Genomic DNA, 22,483 nt, shown 5'->3' with positions numbered 1-22,483 from the left:
CAGAAAAATTTCCCTACACATGTCAGTATACTTGTAGCCCTGATCGAGTGGCAATGACCGTTAAACTGAAACTGGTCCTCAGCGGTCGATCTACAAATTCGATTGGACCAAAACTTGAACCTGGCATAGATCTATTGCCAGGGAACTTTTTTCGGACCGTATGCAGGAAATGGACCTCCAGATGAGCTCCATTGGCCTGAAACAGATAACTTTTGGCTATAACTTAAGTATACCATGGCCTTGGGGCCATTGACATCAATTTTGGGCCTATATAAGGGCCTCAACTCACCCCTCTCTCATTCCATACGAATTTCCTAACCCTGGAGAGAGAAAAGAGAAAAGAGAAGGAAAGAGTGAGGAGAAGAGAGAGAGTGTGTGAGAGATAGTTGCGGGGATTCGTTCCTGCCACTCCACGTGCTAAATCACCTCTTCCGTGTCACTATACCGGTGATTTCAACACCAATTTTGGGTAGGGAATCCTAATCTTAATCTGTTTTAGGTATCCAGATAGGTAGATCGGTGAAATAGCTAACTTATTTCATGATTTAGGTAGCCGTTATGCCATAGACAAAGGCGTAGTGTTCTAACTGAGTTCGGTACGAGTTTACCGACAGAATGTGTGAACTATAAATTTTTAGGTTATGGTTTTTAAGGCTTTCAATGTCAGTTAATGATTTATGACTGACCTGATTGCTATCACATATACTTAGATGCGGTGTTTTCCGCGTATTACATATATATATGAACTATGTCAAAATTAATGCATTCCATGTGTTTGTTGAATGAATATGGAATTATAATTTGTGCTTACCATGATTATTGATTGAGGATACATGATTGTTGCATGGGTGGCAACTCCTTATGAAAGGATTTGCTATAATATATATCATAACAAATTTATTACATGCTTGTTGATATGTGTAGTCTAAGTGTTTGATAAAATGCCTGAATGAGAAAATGCTTGATGAAATGTATTTAATAAGGGTATTGAGATAGGATTCTCAATTACCTTATCTATAGTTACAGTTTCCTTCATGTAACCTATCTTACTACTATGTGCCTATGACAACATATGTACTATGTGTTTGTTAAAATGCGCAAATGAGATTTATATTTGAATTAGTTGTCTCATGCTGTTTGACTATCACATATGAATGCCTATTGTGTTTGAATATCAATGGGACTACTGCGTAGTCCAGGCAATTGGTAATGATTCCTGAACTAGTGGCCGAGGTCGTTTCGCCACGCAAGACACGTTTGATGAATCCGAGTCGTATGCCGTCTGTCGACAATGGTTAGGCCACGCGGAGTGCTTATGCACTCCATGTCGATTAATTTAATATACGCTCATACCAGTCAAGCTTGTCAAGTAACCCGATTGGACTAATGTATACTATATATGGACGCTACTGTTTAAATCTAAGGTACCACTTACCATTAAAAAAAATTCGTTTAACCTTGGTACCACAATCTGCTAAGACTCATGAGCCGGGCATGGTGGTATGTGATATCATGGTCGAGCTATCGGCCTACGCTGAGGTGACGAGCCTCCCCATAGTATCTAGTGAGCAAACCAAACTCGTAAGCCGAATACGGTGGTCTGGGACACTGTATTTGAGCTGCCAGCCTACGTTAAGGTGAAGAGCCTTTCCTATAGTGACCTCAAGTATAAAATAGGCCTACGAGCGAGTGACGAGCCCCTCGTAGTGACCTCGAGTGTAAATTAAGCCTGCGCTAAAGTGACATGCCTCCCGTAGTAACCTATATTGTAAACTCGCGAACTTGCCTATCGTATGTGATTAACTAGGGTTGACGACCCTGGATGGATCATTGTTTGGGTAAATGATATAAAGGATGGTACCTTAGCTTCCCAAATCTGCTGTATGAATAGGTCTAATTAAGAACTTGGCTAACATGACCATGCATCGCATTGCATGTGCCTTTGGTGTAAGTGTTGAGCACAGTGGGAGTTTAGAAAGCGCGACCATCAGATAATGTCATAGAGGGAGTGCAGGCGAGGGCATGCATCATTAATACATATCAGCCTTACATTAACTAGAGTACTTAGGAATGCTTGTTGTACTGCGTTATCATTACTGCTTAATTGAATTGATAACATGTTAACCTTTGCCTTATAGTTTCACTGAGTTGATCACTCACTCCCACTCTGGGATGGTGTTTTAAAACACCAACCAGACTCTATTGTAGTTTCAGATGATGGCGAGGCTTACGAGTTAGAGCCAGCCTTTTACGACCACGAGGAGGAATTCTCCTACCTGCAACTCTCTGGTAGGTTTTTGTAGACCTGGAGTTGCGTCATCGGGGCTACAAGGATATGGATTAGATGACATTACACTTTATCATTTTGTATATTTTGGAACTATACATGTAATTATTCAGCCTGGTGATATGATCATACTCTGGGGTTTATATCCACTTACACACTTTATATATCTATCACAGTCTTCTTCTTGCTTAATTAATCACCTCTGGAGTATGATATGTTGATTTGGTTAATCCCACTCATGTTTAATGCGCAAATATGGACAACATTTAATCATCATTATCTATGTTCATAAGTAATGCGTTGGAATTCGGGAGTTGAGCATCTGCTCGACCCTCGATTTTCAGGGTATTACAAGTTCGTATCAGAGCATGATTTGGATTAAACTGGACTTAGGTTAATGTAACACAATGCACACTGATGTATTTTGACTTGGGAGGGGGCGATGAAACGTAGAAACAGTTGTAGGATTCCAAGTTTCACCGACAGGCGAAACTGACCGTTGAAATCGGAACCGTATGCATCTGTGATCATGCAAGATGATCCCAATTCTTTTTCAGACCATCTATTGACGGGTTTAGGCGATGATTTGGTGTATCCCACATTCAAATAACTCGAAAAGCCTGAATATACGCGAGATGGAACTCGAAATCGCATCAAATGGGCTCACGGGCCTAAACCACATAAAACTGTGGGACCCGAGGTGGGTCCCACACATTTTCGACACCCCGAGGGGGGGGGGATGCCACTGCCCTAGGTCCAGGGGACCGCGATGGCATCACGCCTAGGGCGAGGCCTCACGGTCCACGGATAGCCTGCTGAGCGGGCTGGCCATTGTACATGCATGTGGGGCCCACAAAATCATGTGGGGGCCCCTATAACCCCTCCATTTGCTTTATTTCTCTCTTTTACACCCCTCCAAGCTTTCCAAACCTCTAATAACCTCATTTTTCTCCCCAATCTCATCTTCCTCCTTTTTCTTACACCCACCTCCACCATCCTTTCAAACCCATCTTCTATAACCACCTACCTCCCTTAATCCCTCTCATTTGAGCACACCAAGCCATCTTTGTGTCTCATACACCTCCAAATCCACCAACCCATTCCATCTTTCAAGCTCCCTTGACTTCATGGCTCTTTTTGAGCTTGTGGCTGCGATCTTCTCCCTCTCTACACTTCTTTCCCTCATGGGAAAGAAGAGGGCTCCCACGGATGAAGCCGGGCCTAGCCGCCCTACCCGTTCAAGGAGACAGAAAGGCGTCAAAGCAAGCTTAAGCATCAATCGGGAGATAAGGATAAAGCGGGACCTCGATCCCCAACTTCCTCTCGAAAGAGCTCTACTGGCAGATATGGCACATGGAAGGTTTCAAGGCTGTAGGGTTCTATTTGAAGCACACGTGGATGAGGAACTATTTGGGCTTTATCTAGCGATGGATCTCCTGTTGGACGCCGAGTGGGGTCCCATATTTGAGGGCAAGTCCTGTGTGAATAAGAGCATTGTTCGAGCCTTCTGCGCCCATATATGAGAGCCACTGCTGGAGCCTCTACATTTCTTTATCCCTGTGAGAAGGTGAAAAGCCATTGTCGATGTGGATTTAATAGCCTGAATCATGGGAATGCCACGTGGTGAGGTTAATGCTAGTGAGAAGAGTCTCAGGGTGTGCATGAAAGGGATCGCCATATGCAATTTCCTTGTGGCCGACTGGTCCACTGGAATCAAGGCAATTACCTCCTAGCGTCAAAGGTGACTCCTGACTTCTGCCTACTCCACCACATCTTCACACACAATGTGTATCCTAGGTGGAGTAATCGCAACGAATGCACGTGTCTGTGGGTAGACTTCCTATACAGTGCTGGGCAAGGAGACAAGCTGTGCCTGCCTACGTATGTACTACTACAGATACTTTAGACCACACGCTCTCCTAGGACAGATATTTCACTCCCATTTGGCCGACTTATATGGAAGCTTGCTTGTGAATTCGGTTACAGACTTGGCTCAGAAAAGCTTATGCCGATCTATTTCATCAAAGACACTACTCTGAACAACATGGGTATTGGGCCACGGCAACATCAAGCCTGAGTCGATGATAGTGAGGATGAGACGGGAAGTGAAGAGGAAGAGAGTGATGAAGAAGAGAATGAAGAAGAATGTGAGGAAGAGGAAGAGCAAGAAGAGGAAAAAGAGGAGGTGCAAGACTCTGATGGAGGCTCTCCACTTGCTACATATAAGCCCACCGTAATCGGGCTGCTGTAGAAGCTTGCTTGGCTCAGATCGAGGAGGGCCGGGTCGCTCTGCAACAGGAGGTCAGTGAGACTCAGGCCAAGCTTAAAGAGAGTCAGACCTTCATGAAACAAAAATTTAAGAAGGTGTCTCGCATCTTGAAGGCTATCCTGTGCTATATGCAGGACAAGGGTGCTCCTCCTCCATCACCAGATTCAGACGGCTAGTCCTATGTTATAGTCGTCTTTGGGTTTTCTTTACTTTCCTATTTCCTATGTTATAGCCTTGATAGGCTTAGTAGTAGGGTAGATTTGATGGTGTGTTTGGTGTTTAAATCTTTATTAGATTTAGCTCACATGCATCTTCTGTCATAATCCATGTAATACTACATCTCATGTATTGTGATAATTTTGGTTAAATGAAACGCATGTAACTCCTTTTGTTATGAAATGTGTAGAATGCTTGAGAATTGAGTGTTGTATGCTAACGCTCATGTACGTTGCACCCTATGTTGTATATAGGGAATGCCACCTAAGGCCACACGGAGTACGACACGTCTTACACTTGGCGACTCAATTGATGGGGCACCTCCCCTAAGCGATAGCCATATGGACCCCAGTTTGGGCCCGAATCACGAGACTATGCTGAATTTTCAGCTGGCCACTGGCCCCATAAATGGGCCGACACCTTTTGAATCACCGGTTCAAAAGCAGAATCGTGCATCTACCTCGACGCCACATGTGCCTCAAGCAGCCCCTCCTCTTGGTAGGTTAGAGCAGATGATGCTCCTTATGCAGTAGCAACAACAGATTTGGACCACCATAGCAAGGGCCCTTGCCCAGAATATGAGTGTGGTTCTGCTTGCATCACCTGTGCACCCGGCTGGGAATATGAGTGCCAGCGGCCTATTTGAGTGATTTCAGTGCTTCCAGCCTCCCACGTTTATGGGTACTCATAGACCCGGAGAGGCCGAGTATTAGCTTGACCGCATCTTTAAGATGTTGAAGTCACTGCACTGCACTGAGGCAGAGCAAGTCGAGTTGGTCACTTACATGTTTGAGAAGGAGGCCAGTCTCTGATGGGACAACATCCTATGGACAATTGCTGCTAGTTACGTATGGACATGAGAGACTTTTGAGACACGCTTCCACGAGAAGTATTTCCCTCTCACCTACCATAATGAGAAGGAGGGAGAGTTCCTTCACCTCCAATAGGGAGGAATGATCATGGTAAAGTATGAGAACCGGTTCACGGAGCTTGCCAAATATGCTCCTTTGATCCTAACGAACGAGCCGATGAAGATGCGACGATTTTCTAAGGGTTTGCGGCCTGAGATCCGCTCGAAGATGTGTTGCGCTAGCATTAACAACTATTCTGAGCTAGTGAGCATGTCCCTGCGAGCTGAGTAGGATGGGGATAGGCTATCCCGCACACGTGTACCGATGGTTCCTAGGCCTCGACCAGATTTGCCGAGCAGACCGTTCCTCGATAAGAGGCCACGTACAGATTCTCCTCCTCAGTTTACGGCTCCATCGACATAGCGGAGCTGACCTGATGTATGGTGCACCTACTGCAAGATGTCGGGCCATTCTGACACTTATTGCTTTACCGGGATGAGGGATAATGACTTCATACCCCCTCAAAAGATTAATTGTTAGATGCCACCAGCTATCTCAGCTCCACCTCTACGATCAGCACCGCCTACACAGCCTTCTTAGAGGCCACCTACACCTCGATTTAGGCCACCTCAGCGACCTATGGCACCACAGCCGAACCATTCTCAACATGCTCATGTGCACTCACTTTCAACTGAGGCATCCGAGATGACAGTTACAGCACCGCTGGCTTTTGAAGTCACGGCACATATCTAAGGTATATCAGACTTCTTATTAATGGACACCGGGTCCACTATCTCTATAATATCATGCGCAACAGTCAAGCGACTAGTGTTGAAAATAACTCCTACGAAGGGGGTGAGAATCCTTACTGCCATAGGGACCTTTTCAGACGTTACCAAGATTTATAAGGATTGCTTGGTAAACTTAAGAAGCAGGACGGTACTCGTTGACCTGATCGTTGCCCCACTATACCATTACGATGTTATCCTCGGTATGGATTGACTCACCGAGATGAAGGTAGAGATTGATTGTGATACTAGAGTGGTGACAGCTCGTGCACCTGAGGGCACGGCCTTTACTTTTCTAGTTCAGGTCAGTTTGCCCTACCGCATGGGTTGTTACGCTTCCTTACTGGAGAATGTTAATGGTCCGACACTGGGGAACACACCTGTAGTCTGAGATTTCACAAATGTGTTCAGGACGATACCTAGATTACCTCCTTAGCGCGAGATCAATTTTAAGATCGACCTTGTGTCTGGTGCGACACCCATTTCTCTACCGACATATCGCATGCCTCTATGTGAAATGGAGGAACTGAGGAGACAGATCGATGATTTATTGGATTCAATTTTCATAAGGCCTAGCGTGTCTCCTTGGGGAGCATCTTTGTTGTTTGTGAAGAAGAAAGATGGATCACTGCGATTGTGTATTGATTATCGTAGGTTGAACCAAGTCATAGTGAAGAACAAGCATCCTTTGCCCAGAATAGATAATCTGTTCGATCAGTTGAAAGGGCCACAGTACTTTTCAAAGATCGATTTGCAGTCAAGGTATCACTAGTTGTGCGTCAGGGATGAGGACGTGAAGAAGATAGCGTTTAGAACCAGCTTTAGGCACTATGAGTTCCTTGTAATATCATTTAGGCGCACGAATGCACCGCCGTGTTCATGAATCTGATGAACCGGGTGTTTTGGCTGTATCTGTACTGATTCATCATCGTGTTTATAGATGACATTCTGATATACTCCAAGAGTCGGAAGGATCATGAGGAACACCTACGAGCAGTCTTTGATACGCTCAGGAAGAACTAGTTGTTTGCCTAGTACAAAAAGTGTGACTTCTGGAAGGAAGAGGTCAAGTTCCTGGGACATGTAGTGTCCAAGGAAGGAATAGCTATGGACCTTGCTAAGGTGACCGCAGTTCAGGATTGGGAGCAACCTGGTTCGGTTACTGAAGTAAGGAGTTTCCTTAGCCTGGTAGGTTACTATTGTTGATTCATTAGGGACTTTTCCAAGATAGCTAGGCCGTTGTCTCAGCTCACTCGGAAGGACCTTAAGTTTGGCTGGAATGAGAAGGCAGAAGCAGTCTTTCAGGAACTGAAGGACAAGTTGACATCCACACCTATGCTAGTATTGCCAGAGCGAGGGGTCAAATATACGATATATACCGACGCATCTCGTATTGGTTTAGGTTGTATTTTGATGCAGAAGGACAGGGTTATTGCCTACGCATCGCAACAGTTGAGGAAACATGAGAAAAACTACCCTATGTACGACCTGGATTTAGCGGTTGTCATCTTTGCATTAAAGCTTTAGGGACATTACCTCTAAGGAGAGGAGTTCGAGCTCTTTTGCGACCACAAAAGCCTCAAGTACATATTCACGCAGAAAGACTTGAATATAAGGCAGCGACGATGGATGAAAACCTTGAAGGACTTTAAGTTTGAAGTTTCCTACCATCCCAGCCAAGCTAACCTTGTGGCAGACACGTTAAGCTGTAAGAAGACAATAGCATTTGTAGCTCCACTGATGATCGATGAATGGAACATGGTAGAATTTGTGTGAGACTTCAAGCAGAAGCTTACAGTAGAGGAGCCATTCGTGAGTGTCACACACGTTCGTGTGCAACCACTCATTGATGACAGGATTATTGCGGCTCAGAAAGACGATGAACTATTGGCAAAGATGAGAGAGTGGGTGAGCGACAGTGAAGACTTAGAATGGAGAGTTGGTACGGATGGAGGTTTACGTTATCGTGGCTGCCTATGTGTCCCAAATCTTCATGACTTGAGAAGGGAAGTTCTCAAAGTTGCTCACAATTTGAAGATGGCGATGCATCCTGGTAGTACGAAGATGTATCGAGACTGAAGTGCTTATACTGGTGGGACAACATGAAAGCCCAACAGACTATGTATCCTGTTGTCTCACATGCCAGCAGGTCAAGGTTAGACACCGCCGACTTCCTGGACTGCTTCAGCCCATGCCCATAGCAGAATAGAAATGAGATTTCATTTCTATGGATTTCATCTTAGGGTTACCGAAGACGAGGAAGGGGCATGACTCCATTTGGGTGATTGTGGACCCATTGAAGAAATTGGCTCATTTCCTCCCGATTAGAGTCTCAAACCCCATAGGCGAGTTGGCCAGGTTGTACATCAAGGAGATAGTGCGTCTGCATGGAGTGCCTATGGAGATCGTATCGGATCGAGACACGCGATTCACATCTATCTTCTGGACTCGTATCCAGGAAGTAATGGGTGTGAAACTGAAGTTCAGTACCGTGTTCCACCCACAGACAGATGGGCAGACGGAATGGGTGAATCAGGTGTTGGAAGATATGCTGTAAGCTTGTGTGCTTGATTTTAAGGACAGTTGGGACGATTGTCTTCCCTATGCTCAGTTTGCTTATAACAACAGCTTTTAGGTGAGTATTGACATGACCCCCTACAAGGCACTATATGGGTGTCCATGTAGAGCACTGCATTACTGGGCAGAGGTTGGCGAGAAGAGTTTGATTGGCCCAGAGTTAGTACAGGTGACCTCAGAGAAGATCGACATTATCAGGCGTTGACTCTTAGCAACACAGAGCAGACAGAAGAGTTACGCCGATACGAGACGGTGACCGCTAGAGTTGGAGGTTGGGGACCACGTATTCCTAAAAGTTTCTCCAATGAAGGGAGTCCTCCAGTTTGGAAAGAAAGGGAAGCTCATGCTGAGATTCATAGGCCCATTCCAGATACTAGATCGAGTGGGTGTGGTAGTGTACCGCCTTGCTTTGCCTACACCACTCGCAGGCGTGCACAACGTATTTCATGTATCTATGTTGAAGAAATACGTTCCTGATCCGTCCCACATTATCAGATGGGAGCAGGTACAGTTGAGTGAAGATGCTACTTATGTACTGCAACTGACACGTATTCTAGATAGGAAAGAACAAGTTTTGCACAGTAAAGTTATTCCACTTATGAAGGTACTGTGGACACATCACACTTAAGAAGAGGCTACTTGGAAAACAGAAGATGAAGTCCGTAAGATCTACCCTTAGATTCTCGAGGAGTATGAAAAGGTACTAATTTCAAGGACAATTTTTCTTTAAGAAGGGTAGATTGTAACGTCTCGGAAAAATTCGTACAAAGACCCTAGTACCACCTCAGGCAGAAATCACTAAGGATCGAATTCTTTAGAAATTAGACGAAAATTAATTAAGTACTAAACTGAATTACTCAGCGAATTAGCTCGAATCACTTTCTATATGAACTACAAGACCCAAAACCAGTAGAATCGCTAACTCTATATTACTTAAAAACCTAGGATCAATCTCAAAACCCATTTGCTCTCGGGAGCATCTTGAAACTCCATATCGGACCTGAACCGCGTGTCGAATGTCTAATTACCACGAAACTATATAGTTATGACCGCCTTACTGGGCTTGACAACCATCTCGGAAATGAAGTCCAAATAGTATCCAGAAACGCATAACTTGAGCCCGGAACAAAGTGTGTGAGAAACACGAATATCTTTAGAAAATGAACTCAAACTTAAGTGAATTGGGTCGTTCGTTTGCAGGCCAAATTTAAGGTTTTGGACCGTCAGACTCTTACCTAACTACACCCTTGGATCAGGGAAATTTTCCTATACGTGTCAGTGTACTTGTGGCCCTGATCGAGTGGCGATGACTGTTGAACTGAAATTGGTCCTCTACGGTCGATCTACAAATTCAATCAGACTGAAACTTTAACCTGACATAGATCCATTGCTAGGGAACTTTCTCCGGACTGTATGCAGGAAATGGACCTCCAGATGAGCTCCATTGGCCTGAAACAGACAACTTTTGGCTATAACCTAAGTATACCATGGCCTTGGGGCCATTGACATCAGTTCTAGGCCTATATAAGGGCCTTAACTCACCCCTCTTTCATTCCATACGAATTTCCTAACTCTAGGAGAGAGAAGAGAGAAAAGAGAAGGAAAGAGTGAGGAGAAGAGAGAGAGAGAGTGTGAGAGATAGTTGCTGGGATTCGTTCCACGTATTACATATATATATATATATATATATATATATATATATGAACTATTTAAAAATTAATGCATTCCATGTGTTTGTTGAAATGTTTGAATGAATATGAAATTATTTTATGTTACCATGATTATTGATTGAGGATACATGATTGTTGCATGGGTGGCAACTCCTTGTGAAAGGATTTACTATAATATATGTCATAATAAATTTATTACATGCATGTTGATATGTGTAGTCTAAGTGTTTGATAAAATGCCTGAATGAGAAAATGCTTGTTGAAATGCTTTTTATAAGGGTATTGAGATAGAATTCTCAATTACCTTATCTATAGGTACAGTTTTCTTTATGTAACTTATTTTACTACTACGTGCTTTATGGATGAAATGCCTATATATGACAACATGTGTACTATGTGTTTGTTAAAATGTTCAAATGAGATTTATATTTGACTTGGTTGTCATATGTTGTTTGACTATCACATATGAATGTGTATTCTATTTGAATATCATTGGGACTACTGCGTAGTCCAGGCAATTGGTAATGATTCTCGAACTAGTGGCCGAGGTCGTTTCACCATGCAAAACACATTCGATGAATTCAAGTCATACGCCGTTTGTCGACAGTGGTTAAGCCACGCAGAGTGCTTACGCACTCTATGTCGATTAATTCAACGTATGCTCGTACCAGTAGAGCTTGTCAAGTAACCCGATTGGCCTAATGTATGTTCATCATGTACGGACGCCGTTGTTTGAATTTAAGGTACCACTTACCATTGAAAAAAACCGTTTAACCTTAGTACCACGATCCGCTAAGACTCATGCGCTAGGCATGGTGGTATGAGATACCGTGGTTAAGCTGTCGGCCTATGCTGGGGTAATGAGCCTCCCTGTAGTGTCCAGTGAGCAAACCAAACTCGTGAGCCGAATACGGTGGTATGAGACACTGTATTCGAGCTGTCGGCCTATGATCGGGTGACGAGCCATTTCCCGTAGTGACCTCGAGTATAAAATAGGCCTACGATCAGGTGACGAGCCATTTGTAGTGACTTCAAGTGTGAATTAAGCCTACGCTGAGGTGACGAGCCTCCCTTAGCAACCTATATTGTAAACTCACGAACTTGCCTATTGTATGTGATTAACTAAGGTTGACAACCCTATATGGATCATTGTTTGGGTAAATGATATAAAGGGTAGTACGTTAGCTTTCTGAATCTGCTATATGAATAGGTCTAATTAAGAACTTGGCTACCATGACCATGCATTGCATTGCATGTGCCTTTGGCATGGGTGTTAAGTACAGTGGGAGTTTAGCATGCGCGACTGTAAGATGATATTGCAGAGTGAGTGCAGGCGAGGGCGTGCATCATTAATACATATCATCCTCGTATTAACCAGAGTACTTAGGAATGCTTGTTATACTGCTTTATCATTACTGCTTGATTGAATTGATAACATGTTAACCTTTGCCATATAGTTCCACTGAGTTGATCACTCACTCCCACTCTGGGACAGTGTTTTAAAACACCAACTAGACTTTATTGTATTTTCAGATGATGGCGAGGCTTACGAGTTGGAGCCGGCCTTTTACGACGAGGAGGAGGAATTCTCCTACCTGCAATTCTCTGGCGGGTCTATGTAGACCTAGAGTTGCGTCACCGGGGCTACAGGGATATGGATTAGATGACATTACACTTTATCATTTTGTATATTTTGAAACTATACATGTAATTATTCAGCCTGGTGACTTGATCATACTCAGGGGTTTATATCCACTTACACACTTTATATATCTATCACAGTCTTCTGCTTGCTTAATTTAATCGCCTCTGGAGTATGATATGTTGATTTGGTATAATCTCACTCATGTTTAATGCACAAATATGGACAACATTTAATCATCATTATCTATGTTGCATAAGTGATGTGTTGGAACTCTAGAGTTGAGCATCTACTTGACCCTCGATTTTCAGGGTGTTACACATGACAACCGCGACCCATATAACGTAACAACCATGACCATAATTACAATACAATATGAATAACAGTTCTCTTCAACGGGCACCTAGCGAGCTAAAAAACATAGTTGAGAATGTCTTATTTAAGCCTGACCTTCTCAACAGAGTTTTTGGTTAGGCTAAAACAAGACATTCTGAACAGAGTTTTTCACCTCGCTGGGTGCCCGTTGAAGAGAACTGTTGTTCATATTGTATTATAATTATGCTAGTGGAGGACAACTCTGTAGCTCAATGACATAAATGATATGCCCCTGGTCATCAATAGGAAATCCCATGGGTCGTGGTTGTCATGGATCGTAGTTTTCATGTAATATGGGATCGTGGTTCTCATGTTATATGGGTCGTGGTTGTAATGGGTCATCATTTCCATGGGTCGCGGTTGTTATTATATATGGGTCATGGTTGTCATGTTAAATGGGTCTTGGATATGACACTTTTCCCTATGATGTGATACAAATGACTATTATATTTAAATGAAATTTATGATACATGGTAAAAATATGATTCCTTGTCAGATGGATGGAATGGATCTCATATAAACATGTTCCCACTGTACTGTTTATTTGACATCTCAACTGTACTCGGTGGCCCATAGACCACCAAGCACCAGCCACACGAACTCTGGATCAGGCTGATATTTGGGCCCTAAAATGACACGACAAAAAAGGATGGGCGGCGTGGGCCCAAAAGTCTTTGCCTAGAAAGTTTCAATAATGGGTTCCATTGTCAAGATTTTTTTCTATTATGTGACCCACACGAGCTCTGGATCAAGCTGATATTTGGGCTGTAGCCCTAAAATGACATGGCAAAAAGGATGAGCAGCATGGATTATACACATACATCAATGTGGGCCCCACGAGTTTGGTCATTGCCCATGCGCAAAAAAAGGGTTTCGTACACATCACTTTCTTAGCATTAAATACGATCATAACTTCTTATTACCTAGAAAACCGTACAACTACTGAAACAAGGACAAGGGCATTTTGGTCCAAGTAATTTTCTGAAGCATGTAAGAAGGCCACTCTTAGGATATATGGAATGTTGTAGCTTTCTAAGTAATTTGCCCAAACTTCGAGGTTAATATGGTCAATTTCCCTTTTCGAGAAAATAAGCGCATCTCCCATATGTATGTTGATGGGTCTTTAATGGTTGTAAGACTTTGTTGATTGGGCATGGGAATGCATGTTCTTGCAGTTTGATCAATGCAAAAATTAGAAATAGCTAGAGATAAAGTTTCCCAGCCATCATCCACCATTTAGATAACATACTCAAAGACTATTCCCCAAATAGAGAAGCACTAAGAGGGAGTCCAATCTTAGAAGTTGAAATTTTAGCACAGGCTAGGTTTAACTAGGAGATCCCATGCAACAAAAACTGTGCCTAGATCCTTAGTTGTATTAGAAGGTCCTGGTAGAAAAATAACTCTTGCTCTCAGGTTCAGATGATGTTCTCAAAGATAGTCTCCTTAGGGGAATGCTTATTATTAAATACAAAGTTATTTATTTCTCTACAAATATACCACACAAGGGCCGAAAAAAATAGTTTGCAAAGGGTAGAATAAATATAATCACTAGCATTTTCCACCAAGTTGGCAACATATTGAATAATTGTGGAATGGTGGATAAAGGGAATAAAGAGCTTCGAGTGCAATTTTTTGTAAATAAAATTAGTGTTCTCCTTTATTTATATCTTATTTAGAATAACAAAATATTTAAGACTTATGAGTCAATTGTTTGTAACTCCTAGAGATTTCTAATTCCTAAGTATCTGAGTTAAAAATTTAAACAACACACACACACACACACACACACACACACACACACACACACACATATCACACTTGAAAATTGAAAATTTTGACGTGGAAACCTATTTCCATAGTACAAATCATGATAAAACTTCACATGACGCCCAACTGATAGTTCGAACCTCACAATATCAATTTCAGGTCCGAGACCATAAGATCCACTGTCCATCATGCCCATAACTCTCTGTGCATGGATGATCCGTTGCTTGATTACATAAATCGGACCATTTGATTTCAAAATCAAATGTGAAAGTCCACCCATTAATTGCACTAAAATTCCCATCGGCCCACGTAAATGTTAAAAAGTCATTTTAAAATTTTGACATATGGCCCATGGGGCGGATGGAAGATGGATCTTAACGGCCCTGATCGAAGGAAGACCCCATAGATTAAAAAAAATATATCAGCATATGGCCCATGGGGCTGATAGGTGTAATAGACAGCCGTGATCGAAAGAAGACCCCACAGATAAAAAAAATAAAATAAAAATAATTTGGTTAAAGTAAAAAATCACTGATCAGAGTGACCTGACCCAGCTGACCCATAAAAACACAAATTCGAAGGACTCCTCTTCTTCATAGGGAAATTGACCGTACTCGCCTGGAAGTTTGGGCAAATTACCTAGAAAGCTATATCATTCCATATATTAAAAGAAGGGCCTTCTGACATGCTTTTGAAAATTACTTGCATCAAAATGCCCTTGTCCTTGTTTCAGTAGTTGTACGGTTTTTCAGGGAAAAAGAAGTTACGTCGTATTTAATGCCAAGAAAGTGATGTGTACGGAACCCTTTTTTGTGTGCGGGCAAGGACCAAGCTCATGGGGCCCACATTGATGTATGTGTATAATCCATGCCACCCATCCTTTTTACCGTGTCATTTTAGGGCTAGGGCCAGATATCAGCCTGATCTAGAGCTTGTGTGGGTCACATAATAGAAAATAATGGTGATAATGGAACCCACTGTTGAAAATTTTCAGTCTCACTGTGATGTTTGTTAGCAATGGACACTGCCTAACTCAGGACTTTTTGGGCCCACAAAGAGCAGGCCGACAAGGTGGATGGAATGGATCACCCCATTATGGGCCTTAAGCTATGGTACCAATGGTTTGGTAGAAAAGGACGTGAACACGTTCAAAAACACGATCCATACAACATGACAACCACGACCTATATAACATAGTAACTATGACCTATGCAAGCCATGACCTAAATGAGCCCACACTGATGTATGTGTATAATCCATTCCGCCCATCCTTTTTGTCATGTCATTTTAGGGCTAGGGCCCAAATATCAGCCTGATCCAGTGCTTTTATGGCCCACAAAATAGAAAATAATGGTGACCGTTGAAAGTTTCCAGGCTCACTGTGATGTTTGTTAGATGTGGACATTGCCCAAGTTAGGACTTTTTGGGCCCATGCCGAGCTGGCCAACAAGGTGGATGGATCGAATCACTCCATTGTGGGCCTTAAGCTATAGTACCAATGGTTTGGTAGAAAAGGAATTGAACATATTGAAAACCAAGATCCAATCAACATGGCAACCATGACCCATATAACATGGGAGCTACGACCCATGCAAACCACGACCCAAATGGGCCGCAGTCGTATGGATTGTAGTTGTCATGTTATATGGGTCTTAGTTGTCCTGTTATATAGGTCTTAGTTATATGGATCACAGTTGTCCTATTATATGGGTCATAGTTATCCTGTTATATGGGTCGCGGTCATAGTTGTCCTTTTATATGGGTCTCAGTTGTATGGATCGCGGTTGTCCTGTTATATGGGTCATAGTTATCCTGTTATATGGGTCACGGTCGCAGTTGTCCTGTTATATGGGTCTTAGTTGTATGGATCACAGTTGTCCTATTATATGGGGTCGTAGTTATCCTGTTATCTGGGTCACGTTCATAGTTGTCTTGTTCTTTGGGTCCTAGTTGTCCTATTATATGGGTCTCAGTTGTATGGATCATAGTTGTACTATTATATGGGTTGCAGTTATCCTGTTATATGGGTCGTGGTCGCAGTTGTCCTATTATATGGGTCTTAGTTGTCCTGTTATATGGGTCTCAGTTGTATGGATCGCAGTTATCCTGCTATATGGGTCACAGTTATCCTGTTATATGGGTCGCGGTCGCAGTTGTCATGTTGTTTGGGTCTTAGTTGTCCTGTTATATGGGTCTCAATTGTATGGATCACAGTTGTCCTGTTATAAGGGTCATACTTATCTTGTTATATGGGTCGCGGTCACAGTTGTCTTGTTATTTGGGTCTTAGTTGTCCTGTTATATGAGTCTCAGTTGTATGGATTGCAGTTATCCTGTTATATGGGTCGTGGTCACAGTTGTCCTGTTATACGGGTCTTAGTTGTCTTGTTATATGGGTCTCAGTTGTATGGATCGCAGTTGTCCTGTTATATAGGTCGTAGTTATCCTGTTATATGGGTCGCGGTCGCAGTTGTCCTGTTATATGGTTCTTAATTGTCCTGTTATATGGGTCTCAGTTATATAGATCGCAGTTGTCCTGTTATATGGGTCGTAGTTATCCTATTATATTGGTCACAGTCGCAGTTGTTATGTTATTTGGGTCGTAGTTGTCCTATTATATTGGTCGTGGTTGTTATGGCTCGTGGTTATCATGTTATATATAGCCCACAATGGGGTGATCTGATCCATCCACCTTGTTGGACAGCTTGCCATGAGCCCAAAAAGTCTTGACTTGGGCATACATTGATATTTGTTAGAAGTAGACAATGCCCAAGTCACCATTATTGATGTTTCAATAGTTACCATTATTTTCAAAAAGTCCTGACTTGGGCCCACATCTGATCCATTGATGTTTTAACAGTTACCATTATTTTCTATTATGTGGGCCACGCGAGCATTGTATCAAGCTAATATTTGGCCTCTAGCCCTAAAATGACATGGCAAGAAGGAAGGGCGGCATGGATTATACACATACATCAATGTGGGGCCAAGTCAGGACTTTTTGGGCCCACAACAAGCTAGCCGACCAGGTGGATGGATCATATCACCCCATTGTGGGCCATATATCACATGATAACCACGACCCGTATAACAGGACAACTGCGACCCAAATAATAAGACAACTGCGATCGCGACCCATATAATAGGATAATTGCGATTCATATATAACACCCCATACCTCTGGTACTCGGGTGTTACCCTTGTAAACCCACATTAACTTAAGTTAGATTAATCAGCTGACTTGAACTTGGTCCATGTAGGATGGAGGTTCCAACTGAAATTAAACTCATCCAAGTCCTCCAGGTGCCGGAACTCGCTCCATGACACGCAAAGGGTGAGATTACCTAAACACTTTAAATTAGAACATTTATGTTAATGGAAGACTGCTACGACACACTTATCTCCAATGTCTGAGGATTTGTTAGTGGCAATCAAACCTTCATCACGACCAGTATGTGATATTAACCGTTGAAAATAAATATCAGACCCACTGGATCGCCGGGTCGCGTTATATGGGCCAATAATAGTCTGAAGAGGAGTATAGCGGCCCACCTGGGCCTTACCATCAGCCCAAAGTCGGTGGGGACCCTATAAGGGTCCCCCAGTGCGAATGGACGGTGTGGATGGAAGCACTAACGTCCCATTGGGTCCCCACACGGTGCGTGTACATTGAGAGTGCATGTACACGACGTGCGCTGGATCCATGGGGTCGGTCAAACGGCCTTTGACCGACCCTCTCTCAAAAAAAATCGCAAAATGGCATTTTTCCCGCCATTTTCCTCTTTGAACGGTGAATCTTTGGGCCTCTAAGTGGCCCACTCTAGCCACTTTCCGAGCCATCTGGACCGTTCATTTTCTCCAAGGGGCCCAGCTTAACAAAACCGTATAACTTTGTAGACCGCTGTAAACGGACGAGAAAGATGGGAAACCACCGTCCATTGCATTACATGTGGCGAAAATCCGCTGAATGGAACCCATCTGGGATTACTTGGACGGTTCATGATTGGCCCGATGGTGCCATCTCAGCCATCCAACTTCCAAAGAGAGGCGTGCTCTCTCTATTCCAGAAATGGCCGGGCAAGGGCCGTGTAAGAAAAAGCAAGGAGCGGCATTTCACTCTGGGAATGAGATACAGAACCTCTCCTAGCCATTCCTGGGCACACGTGGCTCCATCCCTGTCGATGGTGCGAGGTGAGACAAAATGGAGACGAAAACTCGAGCTCTCTCTCACGAGAATTGGAGATTCTCATGAGATATGTGGAGATGGGTATTTGGGACACGAGAAGTGGGCCCCACGCTAATCCTGGGTCCCATCTGGACCGACCAGATGAATCAGATCGTGCCCATGCATGTTAAATGACGATCCGCCATTAAAGGTTGGATCGTCTTCCCCGTTGAGAAACCCACACGAAACGATAAGATGGGCCCCACCAGATCTGAAAGAGTGCTTTTCTGGTGGGCCTCAAGGTCAGATTTTCATCCAAATCGATGGATGGACCCCATGCATATCTGATCTCAGATCCCAGCCGTGCACGGTCAGTACGCTTCTAGTCGTTGGTGCCCTCCCCCTCTCTCTATAAATAGAGCCCTGTAGCCTCGGGTATCGGACCAATGAGAAAGAGAGAGAGAGAGAGAGAGAGAGAGAGAGAGAGAGAGAGAGGAGGAAGAAAAGAGAGTGGGCCGACTGTGTGGTCTCGGTTTCCACTGCTCCAACTTAGTCCGTGTGAGGTTTGGACCGAGTCGGATCAGTTGGGACTGTAGCTTCACAAGCTGGTGAGAAAGAGAGGTAGAAGAGAGATAGGGTGTGGCCATGAGCAGAGGGTGAACTCAGTGCACCCTGCACCGCCTCAGCCATGGGGAAAAACCAGACTGAGTTGGGTTAGTGTGGACTCATAGTAGCACCACAAGTAAGGGAGAGTGAGTGAGGGAAGAAAGGAAAGTAGGGACAGGGAGAGCAATCCTCTGATCTGACATAGGTAAGGAAGGATTCAGCCATCCTTGGGGAAAAACATCTTCCCTCTGTATTTTCACTTCCGTGTAGTTTTTAACTAGCTCAGGAGGAAGGCCACTCAATGGCTATGATTCTGTTGTTGGGTCCCTGTTTTGGACTGGAACTGAGCCAATCCATGGCCCTGTTCCAGGCTGAAGACCAACCCAGCTGAAGCTCAGTTTTGAGTAGGGAACGTGCCTTCCAGCGGGCCATGCATTAGGCCAAGTTCGAACAGTTTAGGGACCCTATTTCAAGATGGAACTAGGCCAACCAATGGCCTTGATTCCAAGCTGACTCCAGGCCTAAACAATATCCGTATCCCGGCCCGAATCCAGGCATATAAATAGCTGTGATTCGGCTAGGGAGCGAGTCTTCATCGACTCCTGTTTGGAGCCGAAGACGTGTGTTACAACAGGCCATACAATAGCCCTGTTCTGGAACTGAAACTGACCGAGCAATGGTTGGGTTTTCAGTCAGGCAACAGTCCCAAATGACGGCCGCATGTCGGGCCATAGTCGAGTAGGGAGCTCTGTCTGGTGTTGTAGACAGGCCAAGCCATGGTTGTCTTCCAAACCAAGAAGACAAGCCAAAACTATGGCTGGGACTTGGACTGAAGCTAGCCGTAGTTCATGGGGTTGCTGCTGGCCAATTCAGCTTAAATCAGACCCGGAGAAGATGGCGGAGGTCAGTTGCTCTCTGAACTGAGAGTCAGACGCCGCATGGAAGCAGCTCTCAGCAAGAAGAGCATGTTGGGTGGGCTGCTTTGTATTGGCCCTGCAAAAATAAAATAAAATAAAATAAAATAAAATTGCAGGTGGGCCTCGTCCAAAGTTAACGGGCTGCACCTTGCAACGGCCCAGGTATTGCTCGCTGGTCCTTCTTTCAGACCATATGGGCCGCCGCCGTGTTGGGCCCCACCCAAAACGCTGGTGGGATGCACGACGTCGGACCCCCTAGCTGAAATCCTAGTGGGCCGCACCATCAGGCAACCGCGGTGGGCCACACCTAACTGTGAGCATTACATCCAACCGGTCCACCAATGGACGTGCAGTGATGGATGAACTGTTGCATACCCCACCTAGCTTTGGTGTTGGCCCTGGACCGTCCAAAATCTGGACGAGGTATGTACACTACGTATATGGTGCATACACATATACCATGTAACACAAATATAACATGTGGTATATACATCAGCACTGTGGTACATATATATGATGTATATAATGCGTGCATATGTATTATGTGGTACATATACACTATGTATATGGTGCATGCATATATACCATGCGACACAAATATAATATATGGGATGTATATGTAGGTACTGTGATACATATATATGATGTATTTAATGTGTGCATGTGTATTATGTGATACGTATATGCTATGTATATAACCTATACATACATATATATATATATATATATATATATATATATATATATATATATATATATACACACACACACACACACTAGGTGACGAGCTCGTCTATATGTCGGTAGGCCATGTGCATGGACCCTACTTGGATAAGTATTTTATCCGTGCGGTCTGTACAGTTGATCCCACCATGATTTGGCTATTTTTCTGCGCTGTAGTCCCAACTTGGTGTAAATGTTTTATTTACACCTTGGCTTGATTTTTGGATGCTTAAATGTACCAAAAGTGGGTACTGATCGGGCAAGTTTACACTGAATAGGTGGCACATGTTTGGCGGGCTGGATCGCCTCTGGTTACAGCCTAAGAAAACCTTGGTTTAAGGCTTCCCAGCCAACCACCTATCCTCATCAATTTAACTTGGTGACTCACTGTTTAATATGAATAAAATTGTATAGGAAGTTACGTGAGTGATAATTCGCTGCCTTCTCAAGGAGACTTACACTCTACGTTTTGCCTGGTGATGATTTCCTCTCCTTAAGATTTTCGTCCCTAACTAGACTAGAAATATCAGTTTTAGTAGTGTAAATGGTTAACTAGACTAATGATGAATTACGTATGGAACTTGATTTATCTGTTTAACATGATAATCCTCATGCTTACTATTATTTAGAATATTTATTTCTTTGAACTATCTAAGTGAATAATCTAGTCATTTATGTCATGTATCTTATGCAATTTCAGTCGTTGTTCCTTATTTCCCTTCAAAATTGTGATACATGTTGCTATGACACACATATTGCTAAAATCTCTCCATGGGAATTCCTATCAAAGGAGAGTCCGTGCTTGGGGTGTAATTAGACTTGTTGTGATCTATGTAGGTCCCTGACATGGAGGTTTTGGTTGTGGTGTTGACCATAGGGTATACCATCCATGTGGGGTTTCACCTAATTGACTTGGGATGAACTTTACAACGTTTCTAAATACCGCCGTTTACTCATCTTTGTATCATTCATGCCGTCATATTTTAAACGCCACATTTGATGATTTCAACGTTTCATACCCAGTCGGCATTGGTGGTGGCCCCTTTATGTTGAATTGATTGACCACATGTTAGTGGGCACTACACACACCCTAAGACGGTAGTCTCATGGGCCGGGGATGGTGGTAATGGGACACTATGCTCGAGCCGTCGGCCTACGCTGGGCCTTGCGCTCTCCGTAGTGACCGTGAGCTTATTCAAACGGCTGATTGAAATTGGACTAATAATGGGCTGGCAAATCATGCATGCATAGCATACTACGATGGCTTGGATCATTATGCCCATACGATTACGCTGCGTGTTGCGCTAATGACCAGCCGATCGATTTATGATGATGACCAGGATCCTCATGCCCATGCGAATACGCTGAGTGTTGCGCTGACGACCAGTCACATCCAAGGGTGACGACCCCATTGCCTGTCTGGATATTTTCCTGGGGCATCGACCGTCCGGATGATCTACCCGGGTCGATGATTGCATTCATGCATTTAATAAGACTGCATATACTGTGTTTTGGATTACCTGTGTGCTTTTATGCTATTCCTCGTTTAGGGCGGCGGTGTGTAATCTCGAGGGGAGATCACATTGAGCTGGCCACTCATTCATCAATATTTAACCATACAGAGGACG

The sequence above is a fragment of the Magnolia sinica genome, chromosome 11, assembly GCF_029962835.1.
Source record: "Magnolia sinica isolate HGM2019 chromosome 11, MsV1, whole genome shotgun sequence".
NCBI classification, from domain to species: domain Eukaryota; kingdom Viridiplantae; phylum Streptophyta; class Magnoliopsida; order Magnoliales; family Magnoliaceae; genus Magnolia; species Magnolia sinica.
The sequence above is the reverse complement of the archived record's forward strand: the minus strand, read 5'-3'. Positions refer to the sequence as shown.